This window comes from Phyllostomus discolor, chromosome 3, assembly GCF_004126475.2.
Source record: "Phyllostomus discolor isolate MPI-MPIP mPhyDis1 chromosome 3, mPhyDis1.pri.v3, whole genome shotgun sequence".
Classification (NCBI taxonomy): Eukaryota; Metazoa; Chordata; class Mammalia; order Chiroptera; family Phyllostomidae; genus Phyllostomus; species Phyllostomus discolor.
Genome location: NC_040905.2, coordinates 205,162,260 through 205,175,820, shown reverse-complemented (window position 1 = coordinate 205,175,820; position 13,561 = coordinate 205,162,260). Strand labels below are relative to the sequence as shown.

General features: G+C 39.3%; 1 protein-coding gene across 5 annotated transcripts in view; it reads right to left on the bottom strand.

The window, feature by feature from the left end:
• RABGAP1 (RAB GTPase activating protein 1) overlaps positions 1-13,561 on the bottom strand; it is a 152,649-nt gene that overhangs the window by 113,078 nt on the left and 26,010 nt on the right. The gene's annotated exons all lie outside the window — the stretch shown is intronic.

Below are 13,561 nucleotides of genomic sequence, written 5' to 3'. Positions count from 1 at the left end.
GCAACCACACATGGATGTTTCTCTCCCTCTTTTCCTCTCTTCCCCTCTAAAAAATTTAAAAAAATAAAAATATATTTTTTTTAAAAATCCAAGGACAGATAAAAAGACCTTCCTAGACAAGAAAAAGCTAAAGGAGTTCATCATCACCAAACCAGTATTATATGAAATGTTAAAGGGTCTTCTTTAAGATCAAAAATAAACAATAAACAAAAAATGGCAATAAATACATACCTATAACACTTGATTCTAAAAACAAAATAAACAAGCAGAACAGAAACAGAATCACAGATACAGAGAACATTTTGATGGTTGATGGATGAGAGGTGGGTCAGAGGGGTGAAAAAGGTAAAGGGGTTAAGAAGTACCAATTGGTAGTTACAGAATAGTCACGGGGATGCAAAGTACAGCACATGGAGTAGAGTAGCCAAAGAACTCACATGCATGACCCATGGACATGTTTGGGGATTGAAATTAAATAAACGTGACTTAGAATATACTGAGTGGGCTCTCCCTCCTGGGAGCATGACTGTCTTTCCCTTCACCCTCCTGTTCCCCACCCATAGGTGGGGGGGGGACATACTATCCACTCAAGTGGCCAAATGAAGGACCATGATCATCCTTGACAGCTGTCAATCCCACAGTACTGACACATCCTATTGATCCATGCTCAACTGTGTACTTTTTCCTCTTATCCCTGACAGGTTCTTTCATTTTACACAAGCCTACTGCAAAGACAGTACTTTCCATGCATTCTTTCTCTATGCTGTGACCTATCTCTCATAGTGCCATTCAAGTTACAATAGTAAATTCTAGTTCTGATCTAGCATTGCCTTTTTTTTAAAACCCTTCCATATCTCTCCCTCACTGGCGTGGCTCAGTGGGTTGGGCATTGTCCTGCAAACTGACAGGTCACTGGTTTGGTTCCTGGTCAGGGCATATACAGGGAATGCAAGCCAAGTCCCCAGTTGGGGGCATGCAAGAGGCAGCCAATCAGTGTTTCTCTTCCTCTCTTTCTCCCTCCCTTCCCCTCTCCCTTAAATAAATAAATAAATAAATCTTTTAAAAGATTAAATTAAACCCTTCCATGTTTCCTCAATGCCGATAAGACAAAGTGCAAATTCGTAACTATATTCTCTGAGTTTTTCCACAATTCTGCCCAATCTCCCTTTCCACCTCTTATCAGTCATATCAAAATACTCAACTTTCCCAGGACACAGCATAAACTTTCAAACATCTAGACTTTGCATGGACTCTTCACTTTCCTGGAAAACCCTCTTCTTCTCCTTCGTTTTCTTTGATCAAGCTAAAATTCTGTTACCTTCTCTGGCTTTATGTGCTCCCTCCTTAGGGAGAGCTACCGTATCGTTAGTATACACATTTATTCCAGCATTGCTACTTGTTTTAGAAAATGTGTGTTTAGTGAGTCCTGTGAACCAGACTAGACATTATTAGATAGCAGAGCCTGTTTCTAAATTACCTTTATATTCCCAAAGGTAAGTGTCTGGTGCATAGTATATCTGCAATACACATGTACTGAACTGAATTTTATAAATAAATGCAAAAAACAGAAGCCAAAGTAACAGGATTTTATTCAATTTGGATATAGATTTTGGTTTAGTTACAGAAAAATGAAATTTATCTGAATGATTTATTTTACCTTTGTTAAAACAACAAATACCATCATTTCCTATTATTCTGATAGTGTCATTAGGGTTTAACATTTACAATTTAAAAATATAGTACCAAATAGCATGCTGCAATTCACAAACAAAATCTTTATCTTGAAGTCCAACAAAGACTTCTAACTTAATCGGGCACAAATATAAAAATAAAAAAGCAAAGCAAATATGTATGAATAACACAACTAAGGGTCACATTTAGGTTTGTGCTCCTGTTCATATCGTTTACATGAAGAGGACGGGAGAGTTCGTTAGGGAACAGTCATGAATTGAGAGAAAAAATCAAGTATAAGGTTGCCAATTTAGAAGCTATTGTAAACATAGACACAAATGTTTATAAGGGCAGAGACCGCATGGTGAATGATTTATTCATAACTGTTTACAAAGCAATTGGTAGAAACAAATACTGGGGACAAGAACTAGCTTGTGGAACACCTCCAGGGGGCACCATTCCCATCACGGACTATGTGAACTGCATCCTCGGGTTGTGCAGAGTACAGCCTATGCAAATGTCCTCAGTAGCCCTACCTGGGCTCCACAGTAAGACAGGCCTGAGTTTGGGACATGGCTCTGACATTATTTCTATTGGTTGTGAACAAATGAACTTCTGGGAGCCATAACTGTCTCATTTCTAAAATTACATTCATATGTATCTCACAGGATTATCACTAGGGCTCAATGACACAATAATATGATTATTATGCAGTTATTTATTTCAGGCACTATGATTTTTTACAAGGCTTATCCCATTTCTTCACAATCTCTGCCAATTAGTAAGCATATAGTAGGCATCTAATTAGTATCTCCCTACCCCACTTTCAGCCTTTTCTAAACAAACTGATCTATCTACTGGAGTTGAGGTTCAGAAAAGCAAGTAACTTTTTTTTAAAGTAGTTTTTCCACTTTTCATGGCCCAGAAAATACTAAGAACACACCTACTATTCATGTACAAAAGAAGCATTACTGGGATAACATCTGTCCTTTCTAAATATATCAAATAAAGGTAGCAGCTTATATGATAAAACTGGCTACACATCTATTTCCTTGAGAGCAAAAGTACATTTATGGAACAAAGAACAAAGTGTTCCAGAGGCAACACTGAGCAGAGTCATTTCCTGGTCTTAATTTTCTACTCTAACTTCACAGCCCCCGTTTCCCCCTTCACTGCAACAATACCAACGAGGCCCCACTTGGTCCTCCAGTTATACAAATGACTTCAGTTTAGGCAGTTTGGGACACTTTGCCAGTGGAGATTTTATGTCTTCAAAGAAGTATGATTAGAAAATGACAGTGTGTGCTTAAGAAATCCAGAGTTGATAAAAAAAAAAATTAAAGACAAACTCCTGATGATCTATACTTCCCACTACCTGTTATCATATTGTAAGAAAATATAAATCAAAATGGTTCAAACTGAGTGATTTTGCTCAACTTCAGTGTAAAAGCTGAGCCATTTAGAAATAAGTACATACATTACAGTAATCATAAGCAAGGCACGAAAGATCCTGAAGTCCAATGTGGATACTGGAAGGTATAGTTACTAATCCCAGACCCACTGGCATACTCCCTCTGGGATCTTTAATAAAACTTTAAATCTCTCTGTGCCTCATTTATACACTGCAGCTGTTCCGATCACCCATCTCTTTACCTTAACTATATGAAGGAAGGACCAGAGAAAACACCTAAAATTAGAAATTATTAACATTAATATAAAAAGGAAGCGGGAGGAATAGAACACCTTGTGAATTCATCCCTAAAAAGTCAATAAAGAAATATCCCAAATATTTATGATTGTTTTGCTGAATAATGGAATAATGACTGGGTTTTACTTTTCTCATTGTCTGAATTTTCTGTATTAAGCATACATTCCTTTTATATTAAAGAAAACAAATGACAAAAAGCTATCTGCATCCTGGGAGAAAAAGAAAAGCCAGCACATAAAATTTCACTGTATGCAGTGGTCCCAGCTCCAGGCCCTTTGAAGACTTTGTTTGATCTTTCCGTGTGTCACAGACGCACTTCTTTGGGAAATTATTAATCACTCTTTAAGGCTTTGCTGAATTGCTGCCTATTCTATGAAACCTTTCTTTTCTTCTTTAGGCAACAATTGTATTCTCATATAATTCTTATCATGTCTATATTCAGCACTTCATAAATTTTACTGTGATGACATATTTACTTATGTGTCTCCCTCACCACCCTGAACCCTTTAATTAAACTGTGCATTTCTGGTTCAGTAACTCTGCTTGCTGAGTAAAAGCTCAGCATTACAGAGGACAAGATCACCTGATTCTAAAACAAGCAATATCAGAAACTGAGTCAGAAGATTAGTTTAAGCAATACTAAGGAGGAGGAGTAATTTTTGTATATGCTATTTTAATAAAACCTGCCAACTTCTTCTAAAATAGTGTCAATTGTAATTTCCAAGAAGAAAACTAGGAAGATTAAAAAGTTTTAAGAAATTCTCTAACTGAACTTTCCTCCTGATAAGTAAGTACTGCTCGTCACCGTACCACAGCCAACATCTATAGAGTGTCTCTGGCTAAGAGCTAAAGGTGTAAGGGTCCTACATCAGAGGAGTCAAGTAGCAAAAACACCACGTGTTCTGAATTTTTATGCAAAGTTCTAAGATTTTGATGTGAGTTGTCAAAACATTTGGTGAATAAAAATACCTGTGCTCTTTGTAACTACACCATCATATAAAGCTTTTCTTTAAAAGGCATATCTAAACCATTACCCGCTCCAAGAAGCCTTTCCTGACTCCTCACCCAAGCTGAAACAGGTTTCCATCCTCTCTGCACCACAGCCCCTGTTGGTAACCTCTACCACAGCATTTATCTAACTACATTGGTGTTAAAAATTAAACATAGCCATAAAAATCTCTACAGCTCCTCCTCACAAGGCATAGTCTATTTCCCTAAATCCATCCATCTGCACTAGCCTCATGACTTGCTTTGACCAAAAGAAGGCGCTACACATGACAACATGTAATTTCTAAACATCAGCCTTTGATGAAGGCCCTACAGCTTCCACATCTGCCCTAAGACCATTATGCTGTGAAGAGACCCAGCCATCACAGTCTAGCCCAGTCCCCAGCCGACATACAAGTTAAATAAGGTTGTATGAGCTGAAGCAAGAGCAGCAACACTGCCCAGTCAGTCCACAAAACCATGAGAAATAATAAACTGTTCTGAATCACTGGGTTCTGAGGTAGTTTGTTACAAAGCAAAGGCTAGGTGAAACGAGGTTTTTAACAACAGTCCTCTTCCCTAAGCTATAAGCATCCTGAGAACAGGAACCATGTTCACGTCACCTCCATTCTCATTCAGCCTTTTAAAAGCTTCTCCTCGGCTGTGATATTCTGCAGTTTCACTGTCATCCTGCTTGGGGGTCACTCTGTTATTTGAAGCTGAGGATTTGTGTCTTTTATTACTTCTAGAAAACATTCAGCTATTATCTCAAGTATTTCCTTCTCCCCCATTCTGAAGGAACTCTTAGGTATATTATATCTTAGTCTTAACCATCCAAGTCTCCATGTCTCTTAATTGGCCTTTCATATTTAATCATCTTTCTGTGCTATCTTGTGGGGAATTTCCTAAGACACACTTTCCAAGAGTTTGATTCTCTCTTCAGATGTGTCTATTCTGCTGCACCTTTAATTTCATTGGCTTTACTTTTCTTTTCTTAAAAAAATTTATTAATTTATTTTTAAAGAGAGGAGAAGGGAGGGAGAAAGAAAGGAAAAGAAACATCAATGTGTAGTTGCCTCCTGGGGATCTGGCCCGCAACCCAGGCACATGCCCTGACTGGGAATCAAACCTGTGACCCTTTGATTCACAGGCCAGCACTCAACCACTGAGCCACACCAGCCAGGGCTCACTGGCTTTATTTTCATCTGACGAAGTTCTATTTTTAGTTTGCTTAATCTTTAAAATTTTTTGATAATTTTGTTATTTTCTGATGTTTGTAAAGTTTTCTTTAAACATCTTATCATACCTACCTTAAGGTTACAGCTAATCACGGAAATGCCTGAGTTCTGGCAAGATTTGATTCTGCTCAGGTTTGCTTTCCCTTGCTCGTGAAGAGCTCTCCTTTGTATTGTATTTGTGAATTCTGGAATGTGTGCTATTCTTTATCAGGGTTACCTGTGGGAATACCATGCAGACTGGGTGGCAAGCATGTCTCCCCAGACCAGTTTTGCAATTGATTCTATCAGGTGCCCCAGGACTATTACCAACGCAGGGATATGCAGGTAGTGTAAATTCAAACCCCAAAGATATATGACAACAAGGCTATGGGTACAAATTCTCAACAAGACTCTCCCCCAAACCAGAGTTCAAGCTTCCTTACTTTCTTCCTGGGACTGCAGGCAGAATTTTTTCTCCAAGTCTATCTTTTCAATTAGGAGTAGCCCTTAGGGGTACTTTACAAGGCAATCTCAGATCCACCTACTCTCTCTCTGTAAAATCCAAGGCCTTATCTCTTCCCAGTTTAGCTGCTACCAAAACCAAAGTCCACTGGTTGTAAAGAACAGTACAGTCCCAATGTCAGCTCATATGTATTGTTCTTTCAGTTCCTCTTGGCGTTTGTTTGTTCTTTAGAGATTTTCTTTACTTTCTTATGCATACAGCTACTCAATTAAAAGGGTGTTTGCTATATTTCACCCAGCTTTGCTAAGTATTTTATACTGGCATTTTGAAATGTTCTAGGACACTCTACTTCAAAATGGGATTTCTTATCCTCAATGCCTAAAACAACACTTGGTAGATTACTAGCTATCACCCGAATATCCAACAAACCACTCAATCAGGACTTTTGGAATGGAAGAATGTAGACCTATTAAATGTGTTTTCTAAATCCAACGCAATTTGAAAATCTACCAGTGGTTGAGAAAAAGGTTCAAAAGGAGTAAGCATAGTTGAGCAACAAATTTGCAGTAATCTTGTTATACCTGGTGACAGAGCTAATAGATTTAACTAATAATAATTTTACCACTATTTCACTTACCAGTTCTTCACACAAATGATACACTGTATAGATATACTGAAATAACATGGAAATGCATAAAGGAAACATTTTAATTTGTAGAACACATTGCTCAATTTTCTAGTCTACAGAACAGAAGTATCTCTTTTTGGTAAATAAGATGGATGAGACAATAAGAAAAAGTTCTCTAGTGGAGCCCTGAGGATCCTTTCCATTTAGCATAAATGGTTCATCGAATTACAAACAGGAAGAATAAGTCAAATAATATTTCAAAAATTCATAAGAAAATTTTCAAATGGAAGAAATTCAAAAGAAGATTTATGCTGTCTTCCTGCCTATCCCAGAAACCGTTCCTGGGCTAACCCCACCGCCCCCTGATGTGCAGGAAACCCGCCTCCCTAATCCCATCAAGGAGTCTGATCATCTTTGTACCAGCAATGTACCCCTCTTCAGTGAATCATTCGTAGCACTGTATTAATAAAATCTCTCACTGAAATCTGTATCACCCTACAGCTACCACTCCATTTCCTGCTCCTCTTTTTTTTAGCAAAAATCTTTGAAACAGTGGTCTATACTTATTGCCATTTATTCCTCACTTCCCACTTACTACCCAACCTACACTAACCCTGCTAATGCTTTCATCTCTCTTTAAAAAGAAAAACAAACAAACCAATCTTCCTAAGGATTACCAAGGTTTCTTATCATTTTTTCAGTCATCATCTAAAGCACCCTCTCAGTAAAATTAAACATTCTGGTTACTCCCGCTTTTTTGAAACACTTCCTTCAATTCTCTTCCAAGGCACTTCAATCTCCTAGTTTTCCTTATAATGCACCAGTTATTTCTTCTCAGTCTTCTCTGCTGGTTTCTCTTCATCTCAATCTATAAATACTGAAATACCCCAAGAATCATCTTACCATTTATCTCTCCAGTATCTACACTTAATCTATGGTAATCTCATCTAATCCCATGGTTCTGAATACCATCTATGTACTGTTGAGGCCAGCCACAACCTCTCCGAAGCATCAATCTCAACATCCAGCTAACCCCATGACATCTAGAAACAGACATCCATAGTCACCTCAAGCATAAACTGGAACTATGATTCCCCTGCCCAATCTTGCTCTTCCTATCTCTTTGGCATCCCGGTAAATGGTACTACCAGATACCGACCAGCTCAGGCCCAAATCTAGGAAATCACTGTTTACTTCTCTCTTTGCTGCAAATCCCACATCTAATTTGCCCATCCTAATACCAATCTGCTCTACCTTGAAAATATATCCTGAATCAGACTCTGATACAGATTCATCCTCTGATACATAACCAACATTAACTCAACCTTTTGTGACTAAAGCAGCCTCCTATCTCTTCTTCTTGCCACCAGCCTTGCTCCTTTCTACCAATTCTCCACAGAGTAGCAGATATAATTCATATGCAATTCACTCATTTAAAGTGTACATTCTATGGTTTTGAGTATATTCACAGAAATGTAAAACCATGACCAAAGTGATTTTTAAAATATTTTAATCACCTCAAAAATAAACACCGTACTCCCTTAGGCATTAAATAACTATTCCCCCAACACCTCCAGCACTTAGCAACCACTAAACTATCCTCTATCTCTAAAGATATGATTATTCTACATATTTTAAATTTATAGAGTGACATACAGTGGACCCTTGAACAAGGGAGGGGTTAGGGTAGACCCCTTGTGCAAATGAAAATCATGTATAGCTTTGAATTTCCCCAAAACTTAACTATAGTTGTCCCTCAGTATCGGCAGGGGTTGGTTCCATGACCCCTCCACAGACAAAAAAATCTGTCAAGGCCCAAGTCCCTTATATAAAATGACACAGAACAAAGCATACAGTCAGCCCTCTGCACCCATGCTTTCCCAACCATGGATCAAAAACACTGTCTGAACCATGATGATATAGAGGGCCAATTATATATTTAATGAAAAAAAAATCCACATGTAAGTGGGAACATGCAGTTGAAACCCATGTTGTTCAAGGGTCAACTGTGGTCTTTTATAACTTACTTGTAACTTAACATAATGTCTTCAAGTTTCATCTGTGCTGCCGCATGTTATCAGTACTTCATTCCCTTTTACGTTATTCATCCACGTTAGTAGTGGATAAAATGTTTAGGTTGTTTAGCTCTTTAAGTAACAGTGAGGAATTGTAACTTACCCCACCACTCTTGACACTGTTTCTGTAAACACTGACTCTAATACAGAGCTTGTAGATAAATAGCACATTTGTGTAAGAATCCTAGGAACTAACTTCAAAAAGATACAGACTCCAACCTTCAGTCATCCCAGCTATGGGAGGTCTGCAGACCTTCAACCATAAAACCAGGATGACGCACACCAGACCACTGCTGGGCCAGTTTTGAGATTCTTATCAGAATAGACTGTGCTGGTCTGCACACAGAGCACTTTTCAACCCCCTCCCCTTCATCTCTTTGTTCTGTTCTCTCTCCCTCCTTACAGAAAACTCTGCCTGCAATGGGATGTTAATATGCACTTTGAGACAAGAGTCCCCACCTTCTCGAATAAATGCCTCTTTCTCACCAGTACCTGTCTCACACGTTTGGCTTTTGTTGCTGCAGGAAGCCAGATCTGCATTAGATTACGTTTACCCTAAATAAAATTACCTTATGTTGAAATATCTCCTCTCCTTCTGTGTTGTCTTCACTTTGACAGTATCCTTTATAGAACAAAAAATCTTAATATTGATGCAGTCCAATTTCATCCATTTTTTTCTTTGTTGCTTATGTTTTGGTGTGATATCTAAGAATCTATTGCCAAAACTAAAGACATGAAAATTTACCCTTATGTTTTAAGTTTTATAATTTTAGTTCTTACACTGAAGTCTTCAAACATTTTGAGCTAATTTTTAAACATGGTGTGAAGGGTACAACTTCATTCTTTTAAATGAGGCTATCTAGTTGTCCTGGCACAGTATGTTGAAAAACAAATCCCAACTGAATGGTATTGATACCGTTTAATCAGCTGATCACAGAAACAAGCTTCTATTTAATTCTCAAGTGTATTCCAGTGATCATATGCCTGTCCTTAATGTTGGTGTCTATGTGAGATGTAATTAGTGAGTATCACTCTAATTAGTGTCCTTACATTTCAGGTTAAAGAAATCATTTCAGCATTTCCTATAAGGTCTAATGATGACTGACTACTTCAGCTTAGATTTCCTTATCTTTCTCTCCATTTCTGAAGGACAGCTTTGCTGAAGAAAGTATGCTTGGTTGGCTGTTTTTTCTTTCAGTACTTTGAATGTATCATCTTAATCTCTTCTGGCCTATAAGGTTTATGCTGAAAAATCTGCATATTACCTTACGACAATTCCCTTGTAATGTGAAATTTTTTCTCTCGTTGCTTTAAACAATCTGTCTGTCTTTGATTTTAGATAGTTTTATGATAACAAGTCTTAGAATCAATTTGGGTTGAAATTTTGGGGAATCTATAAGCTTCATGAACCTGGATATCCAAATCTCTCCTCAAATTTGGGTACTTTGCAAGTAATTACATCTCTAAATAAGCTTTCTATCCATTTCTCCTTCTGGGGTTCAAATAATGCATTAATTCTTTATTTTAATGGTATGCCATTGTTCACATAGGCTTTTTTCACTTTTTATTTTTTAAAATGTGGGTTCTGCCCAAACCAGCACCCTCTCCTTTTTTAACTTTTTGATTTTAGAGTGAATAGGAGAGGGGGAGGGAGGGAGAGAGAGAGAGGGGGGGGGGGAAAGAGAGAGAGAGAAAGAGAGAGGGGGAGAGAGAGAGAGAGAGACAGAGACAGAGAGACAGAGAGATCAATTTGTTGTTCTACCTATTTATGCATATATTAGTTGATTCTGGTATGTGCCCTGACCAGGGATCAAATCCACAACCGTGCTGTATCAAGACAACACTCTAATCAACTGAGCTACCCACCAGGGCCCTTCGCTCTTCTTAAATGTTTACCTTTGTTCTCAGACTAGGTAACTTCAATTGATTACTTTCTTTTGCTTAATCTAGTCTGCTACTGATGCTCTCTATTGCATTTGCTTTCCTTGAGGTGGTAATGAGTGCTCAAGTGTGTGGTTTCTCTCAGTCCTGCAAAACCAACAGGTTGGTTTTCTGGGCATGCTTACCAGTCATCTGCAAGGGCTCACTCTCACCATTCTTGCCCTCAGGGGCACACACAGGAGGCAGTCACAGATTGGGGGTGTGTCTGGTGAGGGCCATAACACTTGGAGGTACCCATGGGCCAGCTGGGGAAATCATCAGGAAGGCATCCCCAATGGCTCATGGGTTGCCTCCCTGATGGAGTCTCCAAAGCAGTTAATATGATCCAGGATATGTTCCATCCCCAGCCATGGTTGCTATTTTCTCAGATCTGCCCCCAGGTCATGCAACTCAGAATTCCAGATGGGATGAGAAAGAAATGGGCCTCCCTGGGAGTGTCGCACACAGTTGGGGAAGCCAACTGCTCAATCCCACACTCTTACTTTTCCCTGTGGGAGAGATCACAAGCTGTGTAAGTCTCTCTTGGCACTGAGCTGTGCCACCTTGGTGTAGGGGTGACACAGGTAAAGTGACTGCCCCTTGGCCCTGGTGGGGTAGCTCAGATGGTTAGAGTATCACATTGATATGCCAAAGTTGCAGGTTTGATCCCAGTCAGGGCACATATAAGAATCAACCATGAATGCATGCGAATAAGTGGAACAAAAAAATCAATGTTTCTTTCTCTCCCATCTTCCTCCTCTTGAAAAGCCAATTAAAAGTTAGTATTTAAAAAACATTATAGAAACTGTTCCTTTGATTGTTTTCAATAGGTCCAATCTAGGATGTTTTTTGCTCGAGTACTGTGCTGGAACTTGTCTGCTGGACTGCTGGACTTCCACAAAGGTACTCTCATCTGTGACTGATTGTCTAAATCAGTGTTCTTTCAGGACAGATTGGGAGAAAAACTCCTGTACTGGTATTTTGATGACATCATCTCCTGCTCACTTCCTTCTGCCAGTTGAAATTTACTGTTGAACCTCTCTAGTGAATATTTCATTTCAGAATTGCTGTTTGGTTCTTTTTTTTTCTTTTTGTGATTTCTGTCTCCTTAATGATATTCTCTATTTACTTTGATACTATCATTGTATTCTCCTTTATTTAAGTACAATTTATTTCAGTTCATTGATCATATTAATAATGACTACTTTCAAGAGTTTGCATATTAAATCCAACATATTTTCACAGCAGTTTATGTTGCCCTTTTATGATGTATGGATTATAGTATGTTTCTTTGTATTTCTCACAATTTTTTTTTGTTAGAAACATGACATTTTAGGTTGTATCAATTCCCAGTATTGGTCTCCTCACTCTGAGACTTAGTATTTTTGATGCTTATTTGTTTAGTGACTGGCTGGCTTATTTTAGTATATTCTCGTGCCCTCATTCCACAGTGTTAAGCTGATGCTGCCCTTCTGGGGGCTCCAATTTGGATTTGCCTCAGTCATCCTGCAATGACAGTAGCTTTGGCAAGGTGCTGGGTCTCTCTCTCTGACCACACCTAGATGCTAAACGCCAGTGATTGTGGCTGACTGCTCTGCAGTTCCTAACCATGCACTCAGATATAAACTGCTCTATAGAATACAACAATCAAATTGAGATTACCTTGGAAGGGGGAGTTCCAGAGGTCAATGTTTTGAGTTCTGTTCTGATCCTAGGTGGTCTCCTCCTAGCAATTCTACAGTTAAGCCTGCATGCCCAAACAATCTACCAATCTCTTCCCAACTGACTTTCACCACAATCTCCACTGTTTTTGAGAGTTACCCTTAGGCTTGAACTTCTCCACAATCTATTGTAAAGAAAGTCAGTTCCTTTGAGAAGAGATTAGGAGCTGTGTTATGGCCCACTTCTCACTACAGGCAAAACTTCTGAGCCATAGCTGTAAGGCTGAAAGTATGGACAATGGCACACTTCTGAGTGATACCCCACCTTCAGAAGCTGAGCGCCTGCTGGGTATGGGAGATGGTACAGCAGTTCCAAGTCTACCTGACTTGCCTCTAGAGGTGTGGAACCACTGCCTTACGTGCCAGAGTCAAGGGAAGTGGAGCTCCCAGTATACTCAGAAGCACCATGCCCAAATATGGCCTCCATGCTGAGGGTAAGGGCTGGGGGGTGGGGGGTGGGGGGGAGGGAGCCCTCGCTGCTCAGTCACACTTGGCCAGCACAAAGTAGCTGGAGACAGGGTGAGAAAAGCTGCTGCCCTGCTCCTCCCTGTAGGGCATACCTCTGACTATGAGCGGGGCGGGGAGGGAGCCCTCTGTCGTCTTGACTGCAGCAACACGGAATGGAGTTCCCATACTGCTTAGCTCAGAGAGAAGGGGAATATGAAACGGATCCTGGTTCAAATACCACAGATTCTTAACCAAATTTTAGTAAGTTTCTTCAAATAAATGTTTCTTTATTTGCTTTACGTCCTTTAGAACACTTCCACAGACTTTCAATGGTGGTTTTTCAGTAACTGTCACCAGTTTTGCTGGGGAGCCGGTCCAGAGAGCTCCTCATGCTGTCATGCTGGAAGTGTCTCAGCCAATGAGCCTTTATAAAAGGTAAACCAGATCATGTCCCCATTCAAAACTCTCCAAAAATTCCCTTCACATATGTAACAAAGTCCAAAATCCTACTAAGCTCTGAGAAGTTCTATATAGTCCAGCCCCTACTTATCAATGGATCTCATCCTTTGCCATTTTTATTTAATTTATTCACAATGTTCTATCTCTGTCCTAATAAGGTAACCCTCCTTCAGGGTCTTTCTGTTTTCTGTTCCCTGTGGAAAGTTCCCAGATTTCTCCATGGCCTTCTTCCTCATTCCCCTGAAGTCTCTGCTCACGTCGTTTC